Source organism: Misgurnus anguillicaudatus, chromosome 19, assembly GCF_027580225.2.
Source record: "Misgurnus anguillicaudatus chromosome 19, ASM2758022v2, whole genome shotgun sequence".
Lineage (NCBI taxonomy): Eukaryota > Metazoa > Chordata > Actinopteri > Cypriniformes > Cobitidae > Misgurnus > Misgurnus anguillicaudatus.
Genome location: NC_073355.2, coordinates 35,728,401 through 35,750,028, shown reverse-complemented (window position 1 = coordinate 35,750,028; position 21,628 = coordinate 35,728,401). Strand labels below are relative to the sequence as shown.

General features: G+C 36.9%; 2 long non-coding RNA genes across 12 annotated transcripts; both read right to left on the bottom strand.

Moving 5' to 3' along the window:
• Positions 1–14,169: 14,169 nt before the first annotated feature.
• On the bottom strand, positions 14,170–17,112 carry LOC129429596 (uncharacterized). Of its 10 annotated transcripts, XR_012359315.1 has the most exons (13): positions 17,032–17,112; positions 16,821–16,932; positions 16,610–16,721; positions 16,393–16,508; positions 16,182–16,293; positions 15,971–16,082; positions 15,754–15,869; positions 15,545–15,654; positions 15,334–15,445; positions 15,118–15,234; positions 14,896–15,016; positions 14,695–14,794; positions 14,170–14,614 (listed from the first exon to the last, which is right to left on the bottom strand). It is a non-coding gene; the product is annotated as an uncharacterized lncRNA (long non-coding RNA). The 10 variants fall into 10 exon arrangements; XR_012359314.1 differs by lacking the exons at positions 16,821–16,932; positions 17,032–17,112 and having other exon boundaries at positions 16,610–16,743; XR_012359321.1 differs by lacking the exons at positions 14,896–15,016; positions 16,821–16,932; positions 17,032–17,112 and having other exon boundaries at positions 16,610–16,743.
• Positions 17,113–17,258: 146 nt separating this feature from the next.
• LOC129430123 (uncharacterized) lies at positions 17,259–18,592 on the bottom strand. 2 transcript variants are annotated; one of them, XR_012359313.1, is made up of 4 exons: positions 18,244–18,592; positions 17,882–17,993; positions 17,457–17,572; positions 17,259–17,357 (listed from the first exon to the last, which is right to left on the bottom strand). It is a non-coding gene; the product is annotated as an uncharacterized lncRNA (long non-coding RNA). The 2 variants fall into 2 exon arrangements; XR_012359312.1 differs by lacking the exons at positions 17,259–17,357; positions 17,457–17,572 and adding an exon at positions 17,684–17,782 and having other exon boundaries at positions 18,244–18,587.
• Positions 18,593–21,628: the final 3,036 nt, after the last annotated feature.

The following is a 21,628-nucleotide window of genomic DNA, read 5'->3' as shown; positions in this document are numbered from 1 at the left end:
TTCATATGACCTTCAGAAGATCCAAATGATGTCACGTCCTCTTGAAAATGTGACTTCACTGGCGGGATATTCCTAAATTTTCAGAGGGGGGAACGTGTTGGGAAACAGGACTGAGTGAAATCCTGGGGACATGACTAAAATGAGCATTTTATCTAAAATATTATTACTTTTTCAATGGTAAAAAATATTTAAAGCAAAGATGTGATATGGACCAATACAAAAATGCAAAAAAAAACAACAAAGATATCTAAAGAATTGTTTGCTTTATATTTATAGGTAAAGTATAGAGATAGAGAGCAGGGACAGATAAAACATGCTATTTTTTAGTATTCTGTGTAGTTTTAATTAGTTTTAATATATTTAGTTTAAATTTGGTGTTAGATTAACATGCAGGACACTTTGCTTAAAAATAAAGTTAGTTTTCATGCATTTTTATACTTTAAATATCCTGGGGACAGCAATGTTACCCATTCGGTGGAATGACCCAGTAGGCTAAGTGTAAAAATACCAACTTTTAAATGTACTCCTAAAAGTAGCCTACATATTTTACAAAATCGCCCAACTGAAAGATCCAGCGTGAGCTGGTAGCTGGTTTAAGCTGATCCTCCCTTCCAGCCTGGCAAAGCTGGTCAAGCGGGTGGGTCAGCCGGTCTAGCTTAAAAAGTGACCAAAACACAGCTATAGACCAGCTTTCTACACAAGCAAAACCAGCTAATACCAAGCTGGGAGACCAGCTAAAACCAGCTCACCAGCTTATGCTGGTTTTAGCTTTTAATCAGTAGGGCGTACTCAAGTAAATGTAACAAAGTAAATGTAGTAATTGTCCAAAGTTTAGAGTCGCCTGACTGATATGTTTCTCTTGATTTAGGCATATGTCTGAATGTTTGACATTCGTTGTTTGGAGAAATAGTTCTGCCATAACTAGTTTCTTCCTTTCCTTAAATATACAAAATAACCGTTTTTTACTACAAAGAAACTTTTGTGAAACAGAAAGGTTTTTCAGATGTTAAACGTTCTTTATGGAACCATTCGGCCAAAGTGTTTCTTCTATGACATTGTGAAGCACCTTTAATTTTAAGAGTGTATATAACTGTGCTAACATACTGTAAGTTTATCACAATTTGTTTTTTTAATGTTTTTGAAATAGGGAACTTTGACCAAATAATAAATTAAAAGCAGCCAATAAGAGACAATAATAAATGGAAATTCCTTTAATACCATGGTAAAAATAAAGGTGCTTCACGAAGACATATAAGAACCAATTTGGTTCCATAAAGAATCTTAAACATCAGAAGAACCAAATGTTTCTGTGTAGTGAAAAATGATGTTTGTATAAACCTTCGACTGAATGATTCCTTGAGGAACCAAAATGGTTCCTCAAGGTTCCTTTTTGGCATTTCTGCAAATTTTAAGCAAAATGTGACTACATTGAGGATGCTAAAATAGAACACAGGTTGATATTTTTAGGATTTAATTTCCATATTTGTGTTATTTCATACAGTAGTTCAAATGAGGTTATAAATACACTAACATGTGGAACTAAACTTTAATGAGTTAGTGACCCTAAACTAGTGTATTGTAATAGAGCAGGAGAAGTACAGTATAATGGATAAACTGTATTACGGAACTGAGCTTATATAAACAATTGAAATTTTTAGTGTTAGGATAAATGAAAAAAAATCCATGATGCCAAAATAAGTTTGCATTAGCAAATACCACTAAAAGGATTTTCGAATGCTTTTCTAATCAATCCAAGCACACGGTAATGAAGAACAGTTCAGACCCGATCAAAGAATGAAACACGAGCTGATTTATCAGAAATTGAAGTAGATCAAATCAAAATATTTCAGGAGCGTTCTCTGTGAAAAAAAATCCGCTGTCAAGTACTGTTGGATTAACAGCCCAATGAGAGCACAAAGAGAAAGGGAACTCCACAAAAGTGTGGACAGAAATACAACAGTACGGTGAGAGCCTGGAATTTTCCATCCTTCACTAGCGATCCCTATTGACCCCCATTTCATCAGGATACATTAATATTCCTGAGTATTGGCACAGGGCCGTAGCACTCACCAGCCGAACAAAGTATGCTGTGACTTTGTCGTCTGGGATCTTCAAATAAACCCCAGCTGGGAGTCATGGGGACAGCGCGGTGGAATTAACTACTATATTAGCTGACCTTCATCCTGTTGTTTCTCCAAACTCGCCTGCTGGGAGCCCCTCGCTCCACCGTAACCAGGGTCTCCTGACCCAACAATGTGGGCATTTCCCTTCATGGCGGCGGTACACAAGTCTGTGAGGTTTACTGTGCAAACAAGACCCTGTTCTGCCAAAGGATTTTTCTTCGGCATACCGACATCATTCTTTCTGCGTCTCTCTTTCTCCAGCTTCGCTGGCCAAGAGAAAATGTAACTCTAGATGAAGTTTGGCTTGTTGGTGGTGCATTGACTTTAGGAGAACCTTGACGGCAAGCCACATTGCATCATGTTCCTTTCACCTGCTGCTGGCCATCACATCAAACCCCACAATATTTTCCCAGCAGGTTTGAGATGTAAAACTCCAAATACTAAATCAGCACAGGAGACCTCGGTCTGAATTGGAGTCAGGTGCCATCAGTTGCGTGCAATCGCCAGAAGTTCAGTTCCAGTTGCAGAGCTAAACCAACCTAAAATGAGTTTATAAATTTGACATCAAATCACATATTTAGCTGTATCATCTAATTTATGCTTTTGTTTAAAAAAAAAATCAAACACTAACCTAATAGCATTAACAAAAACAAAGCAATCTCATCACATCCTTATTGCAATTTGCAATATTTTACAATGTGAAAAAATTCTGTCAGTGGCTTCATTACTGTTTTTCTAATAACTGTCTATTTTATGATACCTAACAATGAATTCATTTGAATTAGCCACCTCATAAAATAGTTATGAATTCTTCAGATCAGTTATTTAGTTTCTGTGTATGTCTGCAATGTATAGAAAATGAGGAAGAGACAGATGGATAGATAGACAAGCAAACAAACAAACAGACAGATATGATAGATACTATAGATAGATAGAGACAATAGACAGACAGACAGACAGACAGACAGAAACTATAGATATGATATAGACTAGATAGACAGAAAGAGAGACATGATACTGTAGATAGACAGAAAGAGAGACATGATAGATAGACAGATAGAAAGATAGACAAACAGACAGATATGATAGACACTATAGATACAATAAAGAAATGGATGGATTGATGGATGGATAGATGGATAGATAGACAGGCATGATAGATAATATACATATGATAGTGACTACAGAAAGACAGATATGATAGATATTATAAATATTATAGCGACCATATAGAAAGACACACAGACATACAGATGGACACATAGATAGACTGGCAGACAGATAGACAGACAGACAGATACTATAAATAGTATAGCGACTAATATAGACATGCAGGCAGATATGATAGACACTATAAATATATAGATACTGTAGATAGATAGATAGATAGATAGATAGATAGATAGATAGATAGATAGATAGACAGACAGACAGACAGACAGACAGACAGACAGACAGACAGACAGACAGACAGACAGACAGACAGACAGACAGACAGATATGATGGACACTATGGATACAATAGAGACTATAGATGGATGGACGGATGGACGGACAGACAGACAAAGACATGACAGATACTATAAATATTATAGCAACTATGGACAGACATTCAGACAGATATGATAGATATGTATATACTGTAGATAGTGTATATACTGTAGATAGATAGATAGATAGATAGATAGATAGATAGATAGATAGACAGACAGACAGACAGACAGACAGACAGACAGACAGACAGACAGACAGATATGATGGACACTATGGATACAATAGAGACTATAGATGGATGGACGGATGGACGGACAGACAGACAAAGACATGACAGATACTATAAATATTATAGCAACTATGGACAGACATTCAGACAGATATGATAGATATGTATATACTGTAGATAGTGTATATACTGTAGATAGATAGATAGATAGATAGATAGATAGATAGATAGATAGATAGATAGATAGATAGATAGATATGATAGACACTATAGATACAATAAAGAAATGGATGGATTGATTGATGGATGGATGGATAGATAGACAGGCATGATAGATAATATACATAGTGACTACAGATATGATAGATATTATAAATATAATAGCGACTATATAGAAAGACACACAGACATACAGATGGACACATAGATAGACTGGCAGACAGATAGACAGACAGACAGATACTATAAATATTATAGCGACTAATATAGACAGAAATGCAGACAGATATGATAGACACTATAAATATATAGATACTGTAGATAGATAGATAGATAGATAAATAGATAGACAGACAGACAGACAGACGGACAGATATGATGGACTCTATGGATAGATAATATACATATAATAGTGGCTACAGACAGACAGATATGATAGATATTATAAATATTATAGCAACTATATGGAAAGACACACAGACATACAGATGGACACATAGATAGACTGGCTGAAAGAGAGACAGACAGACAGACAGAAATGATGGACACTATGGATACAATAGAGACTATAGATAGATGGATGGATGGATGGATGGATGGATAGATAGACATACAGACAGACAGACAGACAGACAGACAGACAGACAGATAGATAGATAGACAGACAGACAGATATGATGGACACTATGGATACAATAGAGACTATAGATGGATGGATGGATGGATGGATGGATGGATGGATGATGGATATATAGACAGACAGACAGACACGCAGACATGATAGATACTACAAATATGATAGAGACTATAGATGGACAGACAGACAGACAGATGGACAAATAGATAGACAGGCAGGCAGACAGACAGACAGTCAGATATACCTACCCAGTCTCACAAAGTTTCGTGATATAGTCACGTATTTTTTTGATTCTTTTTTCGTGCTATTATCACGAAATTTCGTGTTTTTTCGTAGTCGTATAACGAATTCCTGTTTTCGTGTGATAATCACGTATTGGTTACTCGACTGTTTTTTCCTATTTTTAAACCATTGTCGCTTCGGTTTAGGGTTAGATTTGGTGCTTGCATTAGAATGTCACTTAATATATTGATCTATACTATTTTTCCTGATTTATTTTTTTATATGTCGCCTGGCGTTAGGGTTAGAGTTGGGTTTGGTTAGGGATGTCATTTTATGTAAATCTAACCCTAAACCGAAGCGACAATGGTAAGAAAATAGGACAAAACAGTCGAGTAACCAATACGTGATAATCACACGAAAACAGGAATTCGTTATACGACTACGAAAAAACACGAAATTTCGTGATAATAGCACGAAAAAAGAATCAAAAAAATACGTGACTATATAACGAAATTTCAGTAAGAGGTATACATCTTCATCAGCTCAGTGTTCTAATGCAGTGGTTCCCAAACCATTTTCATTTCTTGACCCACTTACACAGGTTAATCTATCTCAGGAACCATCAAAATATATTTTTATAGAAATATGCCCAAAAAAATACATTTAGAAATACAGAAAGAAATTTGTTAATAGTTTCATTGTCATTGTGAATTAAATGTAAATTTAATTGCAATTCCAAAATACCTTATATCAAAACCATTGCCATTAATTATCATTCATATAACAAAACTGTTTTTATGTTATTCACTACCACAACCAAATTATTTTGCGTGACCCACCTGATCCCACTATGCGACACACTAGAGGGTCCAGACCCACAGTTTAAAAAAACCCTGTTTTAATGAAAGACTGGCCTGTAATCAAGAACCTTCCACTCACCCCTGACATCACCACACCATTCACATCTTTCTCTAAAAGTACAGCGTGTACACACACAGTTTTGTGTCACTAGTGGCAGGCAGTGCTTGGATATTTTCTGTCCTCTTATTTTCAACCCAAGCATCACACAAACCCGTTGACATTAGTAGATTTGAAATAAAAACACAATTCGGATGATTTATGAGCTGTTTCCTATAAGCGAGGACCATCTAAAATGTATTTTGACATAAACATGTGGCCCTCACATGTATAGCCAATACTTTCTTATTAGCAAAGGCTTGAGATATGAAGGATTAAAGTGAAACAATAAACACTGCATATTTAATCACTGATTATTTCCTAAACAAATTATGACTTGGGGCACGGAAAGAGAGGAGCAAGAAACATCAGTGACATCATAAAAATTAACAATGCTTTTGATTATCGACAGTGCTTACAAAACCATTCCACGATTAAATGATAAAGAAATTAGAAATGGCAGCAGTGACGGTTTCACGACTGAATGTTCAGTTGTATCTTAACACATTTCTCCTTACAGACCTTACAGACGTTTCAACTCAAGATCTCGAGATATCACACTCCTAAATTCCCTACCACCCCATCAATTTTCAATTCTGCTGATATGAAAAAGTCAATTTAAGACAGATTAGGTTTTATCAATATCTTCATGGCTCTGACTGTCTTCTATTATGCATTGGATTTGTATTTGGGGTCTTGATGCCTTTGATCGCACCCCTATCGCAATAGTCTCATCACAAGAGCTGATGGTGTCATTTCGATCAGGGTCTATCTATTATTTGTTTTACAGCCAACAAAGGTGTTAATCCATGAACACGCTCTACTTGGCAAAATCATGGTAAGCGCTAAAGTGCATGAAAACTGTCATAATCATGCATCACCTGTTTTAAATATGTCAGGCGCCTCAAGTGTTTCTTACTCTCTTTCTCTGCCAGGCCTGGATTTGTCCTGTTGGGATAATCTCCAGGGATTTATTCAACATTTGTTGTCAAGCATGAGCACTGAAACGATTATTATTATCTCCCTTAAATGTCATTGTAAAACGGTGTCATTAGCTACTACAGTACACTGTGCTTTAAAGATTTGCCCATACGAGGTTGGAAATTTGGGCCTGTTTTGCCAAACTCTGAACTTGTAAAGTCAGTCATTGATCTCTGCCGGCTGTAATAGTTTATTATCTCATTTTTGTATAATAGTTCACTCAATTTTAGGATTTGAAGTCTTGGACTGTGAGCTGAAAACGCTGTCAAGTCACTGGAAATGCTTACTGCATAAAAACGCATATAATTGCATGTATATAAATGTTAAACGTAATAAAAGATGTTTAATGTGTTTTAAGTATTATAATATAATCATTTGCATGGTTGTTTGTTTAAAGAAAAGTACTTTTCGCACAAAAATTAAAAATATTTAATAGACCTTCCACATTGTCTAAATATTCAACAGCTGCTATCCTCTATTTGATACAAAACTTGTTTACAATAAAAAATAAACACACAAAACCAGTCCTAAGTATATTTGTAGCAAAAGCAAACAATATGTTGTATGTATCAAAAATATTGAATTTTCTTTTATGCCAAAAATCATTAAGGTATTAAATAAAGATCATCATGATGCTATTTTGTAAATTTCTTACTGTAAATATATCAAAACTTTATTTTTGTGATGCAGTTGTTAAGGACTTTATTTGGAGAACGTTGAAGGCAATTTTCTCAATATTTAGATATTTTGCACCCTCGGATTCCAGATTAAAATAGTTGTATCTCAACCAAATATTTGTCACGGTTAATCCGTGTCATGTCTTGTCTCTGTTCCGATTGTTATCACCTGGACATTCATTGATTAATTACCTGCCTCATCACACCTGTTTGTCATTTAGTCTGTGTGTATATATACCTCTGTCTTCTGTTTGCTCACTGCTGGATCATTGTCTTCGATACCCTGTCTGTTTCCTGTGTTCATGTTCCTGAGTTTCTGTATTCACCTTGTCAGCCCTCGTGTTTTTATTATTAAATGTTATTTATTTGGAACCTTGCGTTTGCGTCCTGTCTCTCCTACCCTGTCGTGACAGAATGATCCAGCCAAACTGGACGCAGCGGGTTCACGGAGGGCGGCTCCCCCAGGAGTTTCGTCGAGGGGGAGTAGTGACATCGGGGTTCATTCCCCATCAGCCCCGATGTCTCTTGGGGACCACCGTGAGCGATCGCTCGCTCCTGCGGGCCTGCGGGAGGAGGATCGGCCCAGGCGGTCCCCCAACGGTTGAGTCGTCGTCGACGGTCCCTCGTAGGACCACCATCCTGCTCTCAGGGGGATCCGGAACGGACCACGCCCGATCATTTCCCCGGGGTGGCTACCGAGGGTCTCCGTTTCCGCGAGGGGATGGTAGATGATTTCCGGGGGCATCTGATCGTCGACGATTCCCAGTAGGGGGGTAATTCGTCTGCCTCGGTTCTCCTGGCGCAGTCCGGCCAACCGTCCTGTTGGTCTCATCCCGGCGGCTGCCGGCTTCGCCAGGGTCCCCAAGCCCTCCACCCCTCCCTTGGACTCTCGCTACCAGACTTTGTTTTATTTGTGTTTTATGTGAGTGTCTGGTAGCCACTCGTAGAGGGGAGGGTAATGTCACGGTTAATCCGTGTCATGTCTTGTCTCTGTTCCGATTGTTATCACCTGGACATTCATTGATTAATTACCTGCCTCATCACACCTGTTTGTCATTTAGTCTGTGTGTATATATACCTCTGTCTTCTGTTTGCTCACTGCTGGATCATTGTCTTCGATACCCTGTCTGTTTCCTGTGTTCATGTTCCTGAGTTTCTGTATTCACCTTGTCAGCCCTCGTGTTTTTATTAAATGTTATTTATTTGGAACCTTGCGTTTGCGTCCTGTCTCTCCTACCCTGTCGTGACAATATTGTCCTATCCTAACAAATCATGCATCAATGGAAAGTTTATTTAGTTAAAAAAAATAAATGACTGGTTTTGTTGTCCAGGGTGATATATACAAGTATCGATCTAATGTTTGCAATTACTTGACTGAAATGTTTCCCATGATCTAAAAAATCTTTTAATTTAAAGGTGTACAGCATGTTAAAATCCTCGAAACTAGTTTTATAGCCAAAAACACACTTGCGCCAAATATATTAATGTCTCATTGAAAAAAAATGAATGGTTGACTAAATATTTAAGAAAAATGCAGTAAATAAGAGCTCAAAATAGATGTGAACTTAAAGGGGACATGACTTCCCTACTGAAAAATCCAGCTAAGACCAGCATAAGCAGGTAGCTTAGTTGGTTTAAGATGGTTTACGCTGGTCCTCCCAGCCTGACAAAGCTGGTCATGCTGGTGGGCCAGCTGGTCTACGAGCCTGACCAGCTAAGTCCAGCTAGACCAGCTTAAAAAGTGACCAAAACACAGCTAGACCAGCTTGCTACACCAGCAAAACCAGCTTCCCACACCAGCAAAACCAGCTAAAACCAAGCTGGAGACCAGCTAAAACCAGCTCACCAGCTTATGCTGGTCTTAGCTGGATTTTTCAGTACGGTTATCCCAGAGTAAAATGCTTGTTTGAGTGTCCTTAAAGGGACACTCCAGTTTTTTTGAAAATATGCTGATTTTCCAGCTCTTCTAGAGTTCTCAGCTGATCTCCAGGTCTGGTGGTACCACATTTAGCATAGCTTAGCATAATTCATTGAATCTGATTGAATCAGACCATTAGCATCGCGCTAAAAATAACCAAAGAGTACTAAGACCTGACGAAAAATTAAAAGTTGCGATTTTCTAGGCCGATATGGCTAGGAACTATACTCTCTTTGTGGTGTAATAATTAGCACTTTGCTGCCGTAACATGGCTGCAGCAGGCGTAGTGATATTACGCAGTGCCGAAAATAGTCCCCTTGGTTACTTTCAATAGCAGGGGACTATTTTCGGCTGCTGCGTAATATCATTGCAACTCCTGCAGCCATTTTACGGCAGCAAAGTTCCTTGATTATTACGCCAGAATGAGAGTATAGTTCCTAGCCATATCTGCCTAGAAAATCACAACGTTTATTTTCAGGTGGTCTTAGTACACGATGTAACTACAGAAGAGTCAAGTTTTAAATAGGAAAAATATCAAAACTCTTTGGTTATTTTTTTAGCGCGATGCTAATGGTCTAATCAGATTTAATGGATTATGCTGAGCTATGCTAAAAGTGTTACCGCCCAGACCCGGAGATCGGGTGAATGGATTCCAAAATGTATCAAATGTGTAACTCTAGGGGAGCTGAAAAATGAGCATATTTATAAAAAAATTGGAGTGTCCCTTTAATTTCAAAACATCTTGCACTGATATATCTTAACATATATCAATGCCGTTGTTTTGTCTCAAGATATACTCCAGTATTGCTTTATTGTAAGGTATGTTTGTAAAAACTACTTTAATGTCCTGGATTAATCTAAACCAGTTGCGGCAGGTGACTTATTTTTTCGAGGGCGCTCGATGCGAAGTTCGTCACAACGTGTATGTAGCCCGTCATGTGTGTGGTTCGTAATTTCAAAATATGTGTTCTGCGCGTCGAGTGATCCTATGTGAATCACGTGTCTTGTCAAAATAAGTGCCGGCTGCAGACGCGTCTAAAGGGTTTATGATAAAAAAGACCCTTGCGTTTGTCAGATACTCGCATAATCTTATGCGTAATCATAGTTAACTGTTAAGGGAGTGTCTTGCGTGTTTTTTGTGAACATGAGCGTCTCTTTTATCATAAACGATTTTGACGCGTGTACAGGAGGCACTTATTTTGACAAAACACGTGATGCACATGATTCACATGACGCAACAAACACATATTTTGAAAACATGCAACACACATTACACATATTTTGAATTTGCGCCCCTCGGATGAGCAGTCACGAGCTGCCACTGATCTAAACCTTGTCTGGAAAACTACCCATGTATTTTTTAAAACTAGCCTCAGGGTGAAACCTCAAGAAGCTGCTTGATAAAATCGTAAAAGCTTGCAAATTACATAAATGAGCGAAAGGTGATACCCTTCAGATTATAAAATATAACAGAGCTTTTATAAGTTTTGATTTATTTAAAATTTATTTTAGATTAGAAGCTTTAGTCAAAATATAAAACACTTTTGTCATTTAAATTTTGATGTTACTTGTTTTCAAACAGTTTGCTTGATTTGAGCAATGCAATGTGTGCAAGCGTTTTCAGTTCATTTTTATGTAAGTGGATTGTGGGATTGACGTTGTGAGCGGCACTGGCTTATGACTTTACCTTGAAATGTTTTTCAAAGTTGATTAAAAAAATATGCTGCTGTTATGACACGCACAGACAAACAATTATACTAACCACTTCGATTATTGTCAAACGTTCCTTAACCTTTTTCATTTATCATCTTGATTTGGAAACCCACACACGTTTGTTATATAATCATAGAAGAACATTAATCACTAACATTTTGTAATCCAGCCCTCTAATGTGTCATAATTTCAACTTTACCAAAGGAAGACGGCACGCGTCTGACTCTGCAACATCACGCTCAAAATGCACCAACAGCTGTTAGATTAGAGATGTTAAATCTGTTGGCCTAGACTAGGGATGCACCGATAGGATTTTTTTGGGCCGATACCGATACCGATTTAAACAGACAACTTCTGGCCGATACCGATGCCGATACCGATATTAAACAGTTTACAACACTATACAGTTGTTCTATTAGCTAGTTTATTTCTGCATCAAATTATTTTTACTGAACATGGATAGTATCTAATTAACATTCAACTGACCAACATAATAAGAGGCACAAATTAAGCTAAAACAAATATAATAAGACAACATGACAACCTTCAAAGGTGGTTTTTGCTATTCAGCATTTCTTTTATTAACAACATTAACAATTTATTTTTACATATAATGGATTTCTTTAATAAACATAAATAATGCCAGTGCTATTTTTTTAAACAGAGTATAAATATTGCTACTTCAAAAAAAGTTGGACTTCTTGCCCCACTAAAGTGCAGTCTGTTTCTTTTATTGTCCAAGACATTTGAGCCAGCTCAACAAAGGTTTTCTGTCTGTGCTTAAGTATAGTGCACACTAGGGCTGGACCAGAATGTTCGAATATTCGTTCCGTTGGTTGACATTTGATTTTCAGTTTTGAGATTCGAATATATATATATATTTTACAGCGTTAATGCAGAGCTTTTGCCAAGCAGGAAGTGCGCTTCACGCTCCAGCTCTATAGGTGGCGCAGAGAGATCAACATCCATAGCCAACAGCCACCAAACGCAGCCAGTAGAAGAAGAGATCGCCTCAAACGGAAAGCGGGCTTCCTGCTTTGGCATTCACGCTAATAGTGTTGTAAATAACGTTCAGTTTCTTGCAAAAACGGATTGATTTGCTTCACAAGACGTCAATATGTCACACGGAGTTATGGGGGATTACTTTTGTATTAGATATACATGTTTAAAGTGGCGGATCGGTTGACTTGCATGACGGAGCACTGGGGTTTCTGCAAAATATCTTCTTTATTGGTTTACTGATGAAAAAACATATTGGATGGTGTAAGTGTTAGTAAATAAACTTGATTTTGAAAGTATGCTACCGTTTTATTACAGTTTGTTGAACTTCATTAATTCGTTCATTTATTTACGTTGTTTTATTTAAATGGCCTAAGTTACCCTTTACGTAATAAATAATTACTATGCTTCTAATTTCTGATACGGGAGTGTTTGTTTGTTAGAAAAATGTTAGGCTACCTTATTAAAAGTATTGCTGGTGTTTTGTTTCACTAATGCTGTTCTCGCAGCACGCGTGACAGGCACGCCGCTACATACACACACAGATTCCTGCCTTTATTAAAGAGAAAATATGTATGTTCAGCTCCTCCTTTCCGAAGCTTTGAATATTTGATTTGATTTCTACTAGAGCTTCGAAGCTCAAATGGTATTCGGAACAGTCCTAGTGCACACCCAAACATTAAATCATTTTAATTGAACAACAGACATGCAAGTCATTGCCTTTATGCGGTTAATTAATAAACAATCGGTATCGGCCTTTCTCGTGCTATTGCCGATATGCCGATGGTTTCAAATTCATCAAAAATCGGCCGATAAATATCGGCGGCCGATGCATCGGTGCATCACTAGCCTAGACTAAGAAAAATACACAATTTTGTCAGAAACCATTATCAGGACCTTCTGTCAAAGAGAGAAAAAAGGTGAAGGAGATTAATCCAACCAAAAGAAAAACTTTGCCAAGCGGCACCATCGCCAAGAATTGACTCACAGGATCAACGATCCGGTCAAAATATCTGCTGTAAACCAACAGCTTAAATGTTTTGAAAAATGTATAATTAAGCAAAATGGGATGTTTTAACCCTCATAAGCCCCTATTTTCCTGTATAAGTTAGAGTTCCTTGGGGGTAAAAATGACCCCAGAAATTAAAAGAGTGATTACAAAAAATATATGCATTTTTTATGATACAAATAATATATCTTTTTTTTTTTTTTTTTAATTCCCATCTATACATTAATGCTGTGTTTTGGGAGATATGAAGTATTTTTGTACCTGGGTGATTCTCACGAAAACTTGGTTTTAAAAATGTCAAGCATGTAACACGGTCTCACACCCATGGCGTCAATATTTGACGCCACTTGACCATGCGTCAATATGTTGACGCGGAGGGTATACCTTTCGCGTCATTTTTTGACGAACTGGGGAGTTCAATACTATTAGGTACGCGAAATTAAACAGTTGTCGCCTGGCATTGGGGTTAGGGAAAGGTTTGGGTAGGGATGTCATTATGTAAATCTAACCCTAAACCGACGCGAAAATGGTAGAAAATGGTAAGAAAATAGGAAAGAGAATGCAACGGACTTAATAGTACACTCTCAGAAATAAAAGTACGTAATTGTACCTTTAGGGGTACAATGGCTTGTCACTGGGGCTGTACCCTCAAGGGTACAGTTTTTGTACCCTTGACAGAGGGTACAAATTTGTACCCTTGTGATTTGTACCTTAAGAGACCAGTTTTGTACCTCCGGTGACAATTTTGTACCTTTATTTAACAGTACAAAAATGGACCCTTCAAAAGGGGTACAAAATTGGCTTTGACAGGGTCCACTCATTGTCTATGGTTTTAAAACTTATACATATATTTCAAGTACTGTAAAAATTAAATTATAAGTGCATATGACTGAATATATTTGTGTTGATTTAGCCAATTGTTTAGAGTAAAGGTACATTTTAAACATTAGTATAAAAAATTATAACAGAAAAAGATAAAATACACAGTGAGTTTATTGATTAATCATTTATTTTACAAAAGGTTTAGATTTAAAACAGAAGTGTGTTGTTCAGTCCAAATTCACAACATTAAAAACTAATATTACATTTACACTTTCCTTATGAAATATATCAACCATTCCTTTATGACTTTAACAGACTGTCCAAACAGGAATATTTTATAACAAAATCAGTGTGCTGTTCCTTAAACCAAACAACATTTAAACATTTTTAACAGGGCCACATCTGTCCATGCCAAGCAGTGAGAAAACACACAAATATAATTTTTTTCACTGATAAAACTGTGGTGTACTCACAGCATAATGAGTAAATGAATAGGTCCATATGGAGTAATATTTCTTTAGTTTTTGTTGTGTTAATGACGGGTGGTAGATGATAGTCAGTCAGCCTCCTTAATGGTAAACATCGAAAACTGCTCTGGGCACTTTCATACTTATCTGTGAAAAAACACAAAAATATGAATAAATGTTCCACTAACAGAACTGTGGTATACTCACAACATAAATAAGAGTGGTACCTTTAAAGTTTTTGCGTGTGAATGATGGTTAGTTGAGAACAGTCAGCCAGTCTCCTGAATGGTAAAGATCCAAACTTGCGCAGGAAACGTTTGTGCTAAACTGTGAGAGAAAACACATGAATATGAATTAATTTTCCACTTACAGAACTGTGGGGTACTCAAATAAGACAATAAATAAATAAATAAATGTGGTAACGTTACCTTTAAAAGGTTTCTGGGTAAATAACTGTTTGGTGGCGAGTAGTCAGTCAGTCAGTCAGTCAATCTCCCCCCTGACTGACTGAGAGAGATTCAAACTTGTGCAGGAAACGTTTGTGCTAAACTTTCAAAAAACACACATAAATATGAATTAATTTTCCACTTACAGAGCTGTGGTGTACTCACACAACATAATAAATACATTAAAAAATGTGGTAACCTTACCTTTAAAAGGTTTCTGGGTAAATGACAGTTTGGTGGCGAGTAGTCAGTCAGTCAGTCAATCTCCCCCCTGACTGACTGAGAGAGATTCAAACTTGCGCTGGAAACGTTAGCGCTAAACTGTGAGAAAACACATAAATATGAATTAATTTTTCACTTACAGAGCTGTGGTGGACTCAAACAACATAATAAATACATTAATAAATGTGGTAAGATTACCTTTAAAAGGTTTTATAAGTGAATAACCGTTTGGTAGAGTAACGTTAGTCTGTCAGTCAATCCCCCCTGACTGAGAGAGATTCAAACTTGCGCTGGAAACGTTAGCGCTAAACTGTGAGAGAACACATAAATATGAATTAATTTTTCACTTACAGAGCTGTGGTGTACTCAAACAACATAATTAATACATTAATAAATGTGGTAACGTTACCTTTAAAAGGTTTTATAAGTGAATAACCGTTTGGTAGAGTAACGTTCGTCTGTCAGTCAATCCCCCCTGACCGAGAGATTCAAACTTGCGCTGGAAACGTTAGCGCTAAACTGTGAGAGAACACATAAATATGAATTAATTTTTCACTTACAGAGCTGTGGTGTACTCAAACAACATAATTAATACATTAATAAATGTGGTAACGTTACCTTTAAAAGGTTTTATAAGTGAATAGCCATTTGGTAGAGAGTAACGTTAGTCTGTCAGTCAATCTCCCCCCTGACTGAGAGAGATTCAAACCTGCGCGGGAAACATTTGCGCTAAACTGTGAGAGAAAACACATAAATATGAATTAATTTTTCACTTACAGAGCTGTGGTGTACTCAAACAACATAATAAATACATTAATAAATGTGGTAACGTTACCTTTAAAAGGTTTTATAAGTGAATAACCGTTTGGTAGAGTAACGTTCGTCTGTCAGTCAATCCCCCCTGACTGAGAGAGATTCAAACTTGCGCTGGAAACGTTAGCGCTAAACTGTGAGAGAACACATAAATATGAATTAATTTTTCACTTACAGAGCTGTGGTGTACTCAAACAACATAATAAATACATTAATAAATGTGATAACGTTACCTTTAAAAGGTTTTATAAGTGAATAACCGTTTGGTAGAGTAACGTTCGTCTGTCAGTCAATCCCCCCTGACTGAGAGAGATTCAAACTTGCGCTGGAAACGTTAGCGCTAAACTGTGAGAGAACACATAAATATGAATTAATTTTTCACTTACAGAGCTGTGGTGTACTCAAACAACATAATTAATACATTAATAAATGTGGTAACGTTACCTTTAAAAGGTTTTATAAGTGAATAGCCATTTGGTAGAGAGTAACGTTAGTCTGTCAGTCAATCTCCCCCCTGACTGAGAGAGATTCAAACCTGCGCGGGAAACATTTGCGCTAAACTGTGAGAGAAAACACATAAATATGAATTAATTTTTCACTTACAGAGCTGTGGTGTACTCAAACAACATAATAAATACATTAATAAATGTGATAACGTTACCTTTAAAAGGTTTTATAAGTGAATAACCGTTTGGTAGAGTAACGTTCGTCTGTCAGTCAATCCCCCCTGACTGAGAGAGATTCAAACTTGCGCTGGAAACGTTAGCGCTAAACTGTGAGAGAACACATAAATATGAATTAATTTTTCACTTACAGAGCTGTGGTGTACTCAAACAACATAATAAATACATTAATAAATGTGATAACGTTACCTTTAAAAGGTTTTATAAGTGAATAACCGTTTGGGAGAGTAACGTTCGTCTGTCAGTCAATCCCCCCTGACTGAGAGAGATTCAAACTTGCGCTGGAAACGTTAGCGCTAAACTGTGAGAGAACACATAAATATGAATTAATTTTTCACTTACAGAGCTGTGGTGTACTCAAACAACATAATTAATACATTAATAAATGTGGTAACGTTACCTTTAAAAGGTTTTATAAGTGAATAGCCATTTGGTAGAGAGTAACGTTAGTCTGTCAGTCATTCTCCCCGCTGACTGAGAGTGATTCAAAACTCCGCGGGAAACATTTGCGCTAAACTGTGAGAGAAAACACATAAATATGAATTAATTTTTCACTTACAGAGCTGTGGTGTACTCAAACAACATAATAAATACATTAATAAATGTGATAACGTTACCTTTAAAAGGTATAAGTGAATAACCGTTTGGTAGAGTAACGTTCGTCTGTCAGTCAATCCCCCCTGACTGAGAGAGATTCAAACTTGCGCTGGAAACGTTAGCGCTAAACTGTGAGAGAACACATAAATATGAATTAATTTTTCACTTACAGAGCTGTGGTGTACTCAAACAACATAATTAATACATTAATAAATGTGGTAACGTTACCTTTAAAAGGTTTTATAAGTGAATAGCCATTTGGTAGAGAGTAACGTAAGTCTGTCAGTCAATCACCCCCATGACTGAGAGAGATTCAAACCTGCGCGGGAAACATTTGCGCTAAACTGTGAGAGAAAACACATAAATATGAATTAATTTTTCACTTACAGAGCTGTGGTGTACTCAAACAACATAATAAATACATTAATAAATGTGATAACGTTACCTTTAAAAGGTATAAGTGAATAACCGTTTGGTAGAGTAACGTTCGTCTGTCAGTCAATCCCCCCTGACTGAGAGAGATTCAAACTTGCGCTGGAAACGTTAGCGCTAAACTGTGAGAGAACACATAAATATGAATTAATTTTTCACTTACAGAGCTGTGGTGTACTCAAACAACATAATTAATACATTAATAAATGTGGTAACGTTACCTTTAAAAGGTTTTATAAGTGAATAACCGTTTGGTAGAGTAACGTTCGTCTGTCAGTCAATCCCCCCTGACTGAGAGAGATTCAAACTTGCGCGGGAAACGTTTGCGCTGAACTGTGAGAAAACACACATAAATATAAATTATTTTTCCACTTACAGAACTGTGGTGTACTTAATGCACATTAACCTGCTCATAAAAATGACTCTGAGGCAATAGTGCTGTGTCAATGTCGCGTTGTATACAACTTTACACAAATTACCGTAACCGAATCAGTATTAAAATCAAGATTCACGACAAGCAACATGTTTTTAAAGTTTAAAGATGCTTTAAAGACGACGAAGGAGTTTACAGTGCTTTGCATACCTAATGCTCTTCATGTCTGTCGTGTCGTCCTCCTGTTGCGCTGCTCTGTGAAGCTCAACTCCGACCGTGAGATGTGGGGGATGGGCGCGTGTCAAAATAAAAGCGCATTTTTTCAGGTGGATGTGTGAGGGATTCAGATTCAGTATTTATTCAGTTTAAGTTATGGTTAATCAATTGCAGTTTTTGAGTTCATATCACAGTTTTAATAAGTGAAATTAACTTTTTTTTAATTAAAATTTTAAATTAAACACACTGTCAATGAACAGAAGAAAACTAAAACTACTTCAAGACCCATGTGCCCAACTAAAGGAAACAAAAATTGACACAATGGTTACAATGGTTATTTACAGCAGTTGTCTAGAACAACAATTAAAAAAATGACAGAGGCTGTCTCTTAACATTGTACCTTATTCATTAAAAGAAATGGTACATATATGTACCTTTTAATGCTTGGGAACAAATGTGTACCTTTTTGACCCTCAAAAAGGTACATACATGTACCTTAGGTCCAATAATGAGCCCTATGGGGTACTTTTGTGTAGATTGTACCTTGGGGGACAGAATTGGACCCCTACTGTACCCCTATTTCTGACAGTGTATTGAAGTCCCCAGTCTGGAGTAAATGGGAACATTAATTTAAAAACTTTTACTTATCATTTACACTTTTTGTAACATAATTTAAAAAATTAGTCCTAAAAAATCTCATTACCGCAACAGTCAGAAAACATCAACACTGACATATTTTCAAAATGACATGACAAACCTGAAAGAACATAATTTGGAGATTCTGCACATGCATTTAAAATCAAAGTATTATGCTTCTATTAATTAAATTAACATTTAATAAGCATCTGTTGCGGTAATGATAATCAAAATGTCGTGTAATCATTCTGAGAAGACAATATTTCAAATTAACTGTAAAAAAATGATCTTACCTGGTAGCCATCTTGAAGTAACTGGTCCATGTGCTTGGTCACTCAAAATCAAACTTTATTAAAATTCTGTATGTGTGCTTAAACTGTTCTCAAAAAGTGTTGCGGAGGATGAGAACATCAGGCATGGACACATCATTTTCCTAATTTTTCTTCATTATTATTATACATGAATATTCAGTAAATATTTTTTCTGTCATCTAAAGTAGTCTAGCAAAACATCCATTTATTTTTTTTCTTAATATTTTTGTGTTAATTTGATTAAATTACAACATAACGCATGTTCAAACACAGCCGGACACTAACGAAACGATTGTCATTTTTGACAAGAAAAATAAAAAATATCCACTTTTAAACCACAACTTCTTGTCTAGATCCAGTCCTGATGCGTCAGCGTGACCCCACGCAATACGTCATGACGTCAAGAGGTCACAGAGGACGAATGCGAAACTCTGACCCAGTGTTTACAAGTGTGTTGAAAGAGGACCGTTCCGACGTTGTTGTATGTCAACTGATACTAATTAATGTCTTTGTGTCAGTGTTATGTAACACGTGACCTCCATACATCACTACGCATTTACGTTAGGTCACGCTGGACCGGACCTAGACGAAAACTTGTGGTTTAAAAGAGCATATTTTTTATTTTTCTTGTCAAAAATGACAATCGTTTCGCTAGATAAGACCCTTATGCCTCGTTTGGGATCGTTTATAGTCATTTGAAACTCCGTTAAAAAAAAGTGTTACGTGTTGAGTTAAGTATTAAATGTTGGGCTCTATTAAAGTCCATTAAAATGAGAAAAATCCTGCAATGTTTTCCTCAAAAAACATAATTTCTTCTGGACTGAACAAAGAAAGACATCAACATTTTGGATGACATGGTGGTGAGTAAATTATCTGGATTTTTCTTTTAAGAAAATGGAATATTCCTTTAAGTTAAACAATTTCAACTTGTTTTTCTAAGTTACAGTATGTCAACTTATCCCAAGTCAAAAATTTTAAAAAGTAGGTTGAATTGACTTCCCAGTGTACTTGTCTGTTCTTAAATGGTACATATTAGGATCTTTATAAAGGTTATCGTCCCAGTGACAGCTTTAGTACCTTTATGTTTGACAGTGTATATAAAATGAAACATTGAACTTGTGATTAAAGTAAAGAAACGCAATAGAAAATAGTTTTGGTTGGTGTAATATAATTTAGTCAGATTCGATCATATTCAATCTTATTGATGTGAATAAAAACAATTAGATGTACCAAATAAAACACATTCTTGAGGTTACATGACTTAAACGTTTTCCATCGTACTGCCAAGAGAGTGTTTCCAATATCTACAATCAGAAATAAACCTCTTCATGCCGAAGGAATTTTACATTTGGACACCGACGGATCAGAAAAAAAGAAAAAATCGATTAGGATGTAGAAACACCAAGACTCTGTGTTAAATCAAATATTACCAAAATAAACACCATTGCCATTTTTAATGGTTTTGTAAAGGTTCTGAGCAAGCATTAGCGGCGACTGGGGACATCGACCGAAACATCGTTCCAAATAAAAAGGCAAAGTGCTTGACTATTACATTACAGATATTGATTTAGGCTCTATCAATGCTTTTACATAGAAAATGTGGTCAACGCAAAAGGTTCAAGCGTTCACAAAACGAGATTAAAACACTCTTAGAATTTATATAAAGAGTAAGGGAGCTCGTGACACTAGGCGATATGGTATTATTAGATGTCTAAGATTGCATGTGTGAAAGATATGACCGATTTTTACCCCCCTCCTTACTTCCTCTCATTATTGGGGGACAATGGCGTGAAAAGCCTTCGACTTCTTTCCTCTCGGCATCTGGTCTTCTGAAGTGTCTGTGCACACATGGACCCATTAGTTCCACTTCTGGCTGGACCTGGACCTAATCCCGCTGCTTTACTCCCTCTCCGGAATCTCGGGGGCCCATGGGGGCCACCCAAGAGACCCATAACCACGCCAGCTCCAGAACAAATAGCTTAGTGCTTACGTACGACTTCAAAAATCTCTCTGTGCCAGGTGATTTTATTTCTTAAAAGCACTTCAAAGGTTTGTTTGTCACCCTTTACATTATTACAGCCGTGTCTCAATTGACCATGAGGTATGAGTCTCGTATAACATAACGAATGAGCAAGGCCGGGGGAGTTTAAGGCGAGCGAAAAGCGTTGGAGAAGACGGTGAGGTGCTAGAACGGGAAACGGGACATTGAGGAAAGTTGGGGAACGAGTCCAGGATCTGCTGACTTTATACTGTAAACACTTCATCCATCAGTCACTGAGAGCTTAATAGACGGACACTTCACATCAGAGAAGCAATTTGCACGATATTCTTTGATGTAAACACAACAGACGGATGAAGAAACGACTTCTCACGAATTGAATGCCCTCGGGTTGGAAGTTGTCATCTGAAGAGTTGGCCAAATAAATATGGTA